Below are 7429 nucleotides of genomic sequence, written 5' to 3' on the forward strand. Positions count from 1 at the left end.
ATATTGTTCATGAGTTGGTTGCTTTTACAACTCTTAAGCTGAATTGGGTGTGAATTTAAAACCTCAATTCCACCAACGATTCTAAATACTGTGTAATCTTATAGCTCAGTTCAAATTAGCTACTCTTCCTGCTCGGTCTCCTCACTGCGCGGTGCCAGCCCTCTGAGCAACCTCCGCCCGGGCCTCCCACCTGTGGTGTCATGACAGGCGACCTCGTGAGCACTGGCACTGCACTTGGCCCCCTCAGGCGTCGGCCACTGCCGATTAGTCCGCCTGGTACTTGTTGCCTCAGTGTCGTCAGCAGCAGTATGGGGCGGAAGCCGATGCACAGCTGCAGTGCTGCTGGAGGATGACAGATCGTGCCCTCTCGGCTCCAGTCGGTGATGGCAGCGGTGGGCGGGACTGTCGTGTCGTCAGACCCGTCCTTGGCCAGCTGGCATGGTGTCCTGGGCTTGGCCCGGGCGTTCTACTGAAGCTGGTCGTCCCAAAGTACACGTGTCTTTCGGTTGTTTCTTCAATAACTCGGAAGAGAGAGAGATTCATAAATGTCGGCAGTGGCGAGAAAGAGAAGCGGCTTCAAAAGTTTCTGAAGCCATACCACGATCTGATATCGCGCGATGGATGTTACCGGCATGTGGAAGCCCCTGGCGTGGAAAGGCTGGGCGTCGGGCGTGATAGATGTCTTTGTGAAATAAGGATATATATATTTTTTTCATGGCGGGCTTAGGGCAGATGTAGCCGTAACATAGTTGCGTTTCGTTTTCACGGCTAAAATAGTCTTTCCTGCACTAGTCTCGTAGCCTTACGTGTGCCGCGGTAGGCTAATGGGGTAAGTGGAATAATTAGGTCTCATGTTCGATGTAGAAGAATGGGTAAATGGGGTCCAAGTAAATTGCGTGGTGATAATTAAAGGGGCGAAGCTAGCAGTAATGGAGGGGCTAATGGGTGTAGGTGAAACTCGAAATGGATCATGTAAGGGTGTCAAATGCTGGAATAATGGGGTCAGTAAATTGCGTGGTGATAATGAGGAGGGCGGGGGGGTTAATGGTAATGGGGGGGCTAATGGGTGTAGGTGAAACTCGAAAATGGATCATGTGGTGTCAAATACTGGGTTAATGGGGTCAATGGTGCGTGGTGATAATGAGAGGGGCGGGGGTTGATGGTAATGGAGGCTAATGGGGAAGTAGGTGGATTTCATCAATTAGGTGATGTTCGGTGACCGAATAATGGGTAAATGGGTCAATAATTGCGTGGTGATAATTAAAGGGGGCGGTTAATGGTAATTGGGGGAGGGGCTAATGGGAGTAGATGAAACTTGGAAATAGGTCACTTCTGATTGTCAAATACTTTTTCTGGTAAATGGGGTCAGTAAATTGCGGTGATAATCAGAGGCGAGGTGAATGGTAATGGGGGGGTGCCATTAGGTGTGGGTGGAATTCGTAATTTATTTCATGTTCGGTGTCGAATAATGGGTAAATGGGGTCAGTAAATTGCGTAGTGATAATTAAAGGTGAGGGTTAATGGTAATGGGGGGTCATTGGGAGTAAATTGAAATTCATGGTACCTTGGTCATGTTTTGGTGTCGAATTATGGGTAAATGGGAGTCAGTAATTGCGTGGTGATGGTAAAGGGTGGGGCTAACACGTTAATGGAGGGCTAATGAGTACGTGAAACTCGAAATGGGTCATGTAATTAATAAATACTGGGTTAATAGGGTCCAATAAATTGCATGGTGATAATCAGAGGGTAGGGGCTGATAGTAATGGAGGGGCTAATGGGGAGTAGGTGGAATTCTTAATTTGGTCATGTTCGGTGTCGAATAATGGGTAGATAGGGGATGATAAATTCGTGGTGATAATTAAAGGGGCGGGGTTAATGGTAATGGGGGGCTAATGGGAGTATGAATTCATAATTAGGTCATGTTCGGTGTCGAGTAATGGGTAAATGGGGTCAGTAAATTGTGGTGATAATTAAAGGGTGCGAGGTTTATATGGTATTAGAGGGGGGCCAATGGAGTGAAACTCGAAAATAGGTCATGTTCGGTGTCGAATGATGGGTAAATGGGTCAATAAGTGCGTGGTGGTAATTAAAAGGCGAGTTAATGGTAATGGGGGGCCATTGGGAGTAGGTGAATTCGTAATTAGGTCATGTTACGGTGGCCGAATAAGGGGTAAATAGGGTCAGTAAATTGCGTGCTGATAATTAAAAGGGCAGGGGTTAGCGGTAATGAGGGGGCTAATGGGGTAGGTGTAATTCGTAGTGCACGGCCTGATCATGTAGACTCGCGTATATATCGCAAGGCCTGATCGTGTACTAGACTCATTATTATGGATTCACCATGGCCGATCATGCTAGACTCGTGGTATGGGTTCACCATGGCCTGATCATGTACTGGACTCGTGATGTGTTCACCGCAGCCTGATCATGTGCTAGACTCGTGATATGGATTCACCATGAGCTTGATCATGTGCTAGACTCGTGGTATAAGTTCACCATGGCCAGATCATAATAACTGGACTCTTTTATTCTGTTTAATATTCTGTTGTATTCTCTTTTATTCTGTTGTATTCTCTATCTCTGGTATTATCTTGTATTCTGTTGTATTCTCTTTTTATTTGTTGTATTCTGTTGTATATTCTGTTGTATTCTCTTTTATTCTGTTGTATTCTGTTGTGTTATCTTTTATTCTGTTGTATTCTCTTTTATTCTGTTGTATGTTGTATTCTGTTGTATTCTGTTGTATCTCTGTTGTATTCTGTTGTATCTTTTATTCTGTTGTATTTCTCTTGTATTCTGTTGTATTCTCTTTTATTCTGTTGTATTCTGTTGTATTATCTTTTATTCTGTTGTATTCTGTTGTATTATCTTTTATTCTGTTGTATTCTCTTTATTCTGTTGTATTCTCTTTTATTCTGTTGTTTCTGTTGTATTCTTTTTATTCTGTTGTATTCTGTTGTATTATCTTTATTCTGTTGTTGTATTCTGTTGTATTCTCTTTTATTCTGTTGTTTTCTGTTGTATTCTGTTGTATTCTCTTTTATTCTGTTGTATTCTGTTGTATTATCTTTATTCTGTTGTATTCTGTTGTATTCTGTTGTATTCTTTATTCTGTTGTATTCTCTTTTATTCTGTTGTATTCTGTTGTATTCTCTTTTATTCTGTTGTATTCTGTTGTATTATCTTTTTATTCTGTTGTATTCTCTTTTATTCTTATGTTCTGTTGTATTCTTTTATTCTGTTGTATTCTGTTGTATTCTGTTGTATTCTCTTTATTCTGTTGTATTCTGTTGTATTCTCTTTTATTCTGTTGTATTCTCTTTTATTCTGTTGTATTCTGTTGTATTATCTGTTTATTCTTGTATTCTGTTGTATTCTCTTTTATTCTGTTGTATTCTGTTGTATTATCTTTTATTCTGTTGTATTCTCTTTATTCTGTTGTATTCTCTTTTATTCTGTTGTATTCTCTTTTATTCTGTTGTATTCTGTTGTATCTCTTTATTCTGTTGTATCTCTGTATTCTTTTATTTTATTCTGTTGTATTCTCTTTTTATTCTGTTGTATTCTGTTGTATTCTCTTTTATTCTGTTGTATTCTCTTTATTCTGTTGTATTCTGTTGTATTCTTTTTATTCTGTTGTATTCTGTTGTATTCTCTTTATTCTGTTGTATTCTGTTGTATTCTCTTTTATTCTGTTGTATTCTGTTGTATTCTCTTTTTATTCTGTTGTTGTATTCTCTTTTATTCTGTTGTATTCTGTTGTATTCTCTTTATTCTGTTGTATTCTGTTGTATTCTCTTTATTCTGTTGTATTCTGTTGTATTCTCTTTTATTCTGTTGTATTCTGTTGTATCTCTTTTATTCTGTTGTATTCTGTTGTTTTTTCTTTTATTCTGTTGTATTCTCTTTTATTCTGTTGTATTCTGTTGTATTCTCTTTATTCTGTTGTATTCTGTTGTATTCTCTTTTATTCTGTTGTATTCTCTTTATTCTGTTGTATTCTGTTGTATTATCTTTTATTCTGTTGTATTCTGTTGTTTTATTCTGTTGTATTCTTGTTGTATTCTCTTATTCTGTTGTATTCTGTTGTATTTTTATTCTGTTGTATTCTGTTTTATTCTGTTGTATTCTCTGTTGTATTCTGTTGTATTCTCTTTTTATTCTGTTGTATTCTGTTGTATTCTCTTTTATTCTGTTGAATTCTGTTTTATTCTCTTTTATTCTGTTGTATTCTGTTGTATTCTGTTGTATTCTGTTGTATTCTTGTTGTATTCTTTTATTCTGTTGTATTCTGTTGTATTCTCTTTTATTCTGTTGTATTCTCTTTTATTCTGTTGTATTATCTTTTATTCTGTTGTATTCTGTTGTATTTTTATTCTGTTATTCTATTGTATCTCTTTTATTCTGTTGTATTCTCTTTGTATTCTGTTGTATTCTGTTGTATTCTGTTGTATTCTGTTGTATTCTGTTGTATTCTTTTATTCTGTTGTATTCTGTTGTATTCTCTTTATATTCTGTTGTATTCTTTTATTCTGTTGTATTCTGTTGTATTCTGTTGTATTCTTTTATTCTTATTCTGTTGTATTCTCTTTATTCTTGTATTCTGTTGTATTCTGTTGTATTCTCTTTATTCTGTTGTATTCTCTTTTATTCTGTTGTATTCTGTTGTATTCTCTTTATTCTGTTGTATTCTGTTGTATTCTCTTTTATTCTGTTGTATTCTCTTTTATTCTGTTTGTATTCTCTTTATTCTGTTGTATTCTGTTGTATTATCTTTATTCTGTTGTATTCTGTTGTATTCTTGTTGTATTCTCTTTTATTCTGTTGTATTCTCTTTTATTCTGTTGTATTCTGTTGTATTCTCTTTTATTCTGTTGTATTCTGTTGTATTCTCTTTATTCTGTTGTATTCTTGTATTCTGTATTATCTTTTATTCTGTTGTATTCTGTTGTATTCTCTTTTATTCTGTTGTATTCTGTTGTATCTCTTTTATTCTGTTGTATTCTGTTGTATTCTCTTTTATTCTGTTGTATTCTGTTTTATTGTTTTGTATTCTGTAGTATTATCGTTTATTCTGTTGTATCTTTATTCTGTTGTATTCTCTTTTATTCTGTTGTATTCTGTTTTATTCTGTTGTATTCTTTTATTCTGTTGTATTCTGTTGTATTCTTTTATTCTGTTGTATTCTTGTTGTATTCTCTTTTATTCTGTTGTATTCTGTTGTATCTCTTTTATTCTGTTGTATTCTCTGTTGTATTCTGTTCTTTATTCTGTTGTATTCTGTTGTATTCTGTTGTATATTCTGTTGTATTCTCTTTTATTCTGTTGTATTCTGTTGTATTCTCTTTTATTCTGTTGTATTCTATTTTATTCTTTTGTAATCTCTTTATTCTCTTTGTATTCTGTTGTATTCTGTTGTATTCTCTTTTATTCTGTTGTATTCTGTTGTATTCTCTTTTATTCTGTTGTATTCTGTTGTATTCTCTTGTATTCTCTTTTATTCTGTTGTATTCTCTTTTATTCTGTTGTATTCTGTTGTATTCTCTTTTATTCTGTTGTATTCTGTTGTATCTTTTATTCTGTTGTATTCTATTTGTATTCTGTTGTATTATCTTGTATTCTGTTGTATTCTCTTTTATTCTGTTGTATTCTGTTGTATTCTCTTTTATTCTGTTGTATTCTGTTGTATTCTCTTTTATTCTGTTGTATTCTGTTGTATTATCTTTTATTCTGTTGTATTCTGTTGTATTCTCTTTTATTCTGTTGTATTCTGTTTTATTCTGTTTTATTCTGTTGTATTCTCTTTATGTTGTATTCTTTATTCTGTTGTATTCTGTTTTATTCTGTTTTATTCTGTTGTATTCTGTTTTATTCTGTTGTATTATCTTTTATTCTGTTGTATTCTCTTTTATTCTGTTGTATTCTCTTTTATTATGTTGTATTCTGTTGTATTCTCTTTTATTCTGTTGTATTCTGTTGTATTATCTTTTATTCTGTTGTATTCTGTTGTATTCTCTTTTATTCTGTTGTATTCTGTTGTATTCTGTTGTATTCTGTTGTATTCTCTTTTATTCTGTTGTATTCTGTTGTATTCTCTTTTATTCTGTTTCTGTTGTATTCATTCTTGTATTTCTCTTTTATTCTGTTGTATTCTCTTTTTATTCTGTTGTATTCTGTTGTATTCTCTTTTATTCTGTTGTATTCTGTTGTATTATCTTTTATTCTGTTGTATTCTGTTCTTTATTCTGTTGTAATCTTTTGTATTCGCATTAATTCTGTTGTATTCTGTTGTATTATCGTTTATTCTGTTGTATTCTGTTGTATTCTTTTATTTGTATTCTGTATTCTGTTGTATTCTCTTTTATTCTGTTGTATTCTGTTGTCTTCTATTTTATTCTGTTGTATTCTGTTGTATTCTCTCTTTATTCTGTTGTATTCTGTTGTATTCTCTTATTCTATTCTCTTTTATTCTGTTGTATTCTCTTTTATTCTGTTGTATTCTGTTGTATTCTCTTTATTCTGTTGTATTCTGTTGTATTATCTTTTTATTCTGTTGTATTCTGTTGTATTCTCTTATTCTGTTGTATTCTGTTGTATTCTCTTTTTATTCTGTTGTATTCTGTTGTATTCTCTTTTTATTCTGTTGTATTCTGTTTTATTCTGTTGTATTCTCTTTATTCTGTTGTATTCTGTTGTATTCTCTTTGATTCTGTTGTAATCTTTTGTATTCTCTTTTATTCGGGTGTATTCTGTTGTCTTCTCATTTATTCTGGGGTATTCTGTTGTATTCTCTTTTATTCTGTTGTATTCTGTTGTATTCTCTTTTATTCTGTTGTATTCTCTTTTATTCTGTTGTATTCTCTTTTATTCTGTTGTATTCTGTTGTATTCTGTTGTATTCTCTTTTATTCTGTTGTATTCTGTTGTATTATCTTTTATTCTGTTGTATTCTGTTGTATTCTCTTTTAGTCTGTTGTATTCTGTTGTATTCTGTTGTAGTATCTTTCATTCTGTTGTATTCTGTTGTATTCTCTTTTATTCTGTTGTATTCTGTTGTATTATCTTTTATTCTGTTGTATTCTGTTGTATTCTCTTTTATTCTGTTGTATTCTGTTGTATTCTCTTTTATTCTGTTGTATTCTGTTGTATTATCTTTTATTCTGTTGTATTGTATTCTCTTTTATTTTGTTTTATTCTGTTGTATTCTCTTTTATTCTGTTGTATTCTGTTGTATTCTCTTTTATTCTGTTGTATTCTGTTGTATTCTCTTTTATTCTGTTGTATTCTGTTGTATTCTGTTTTATTCTGTTGTATTCTCTTTTATTCTGTTGTATTCTGTTGTATTCTCTTTTATTCTGTTGTATTCTCTTGTATTCTGTTGTATTCTCTTTTATTCTGTTTTATTCTGTTGTATTCTCTTTTATTCTGTTGTA

Source organism: Eriocheir sinensis, unplaced genomic scaffold (genome assembly GCF_024679095.1).
Source record: "Eriocheir sinensis breed Jianghai 21 unplaced genomic scaffold, ASM2467909v1 Scaffold361, whole genome shotgun sequence".
Classification (NCBI taxonomy): Eukaryota; Metazoa; Arthropoda; class Malacostraca; order Decapoda; family Varunidae; genus Eriocheir; species Eriocheir sinensis.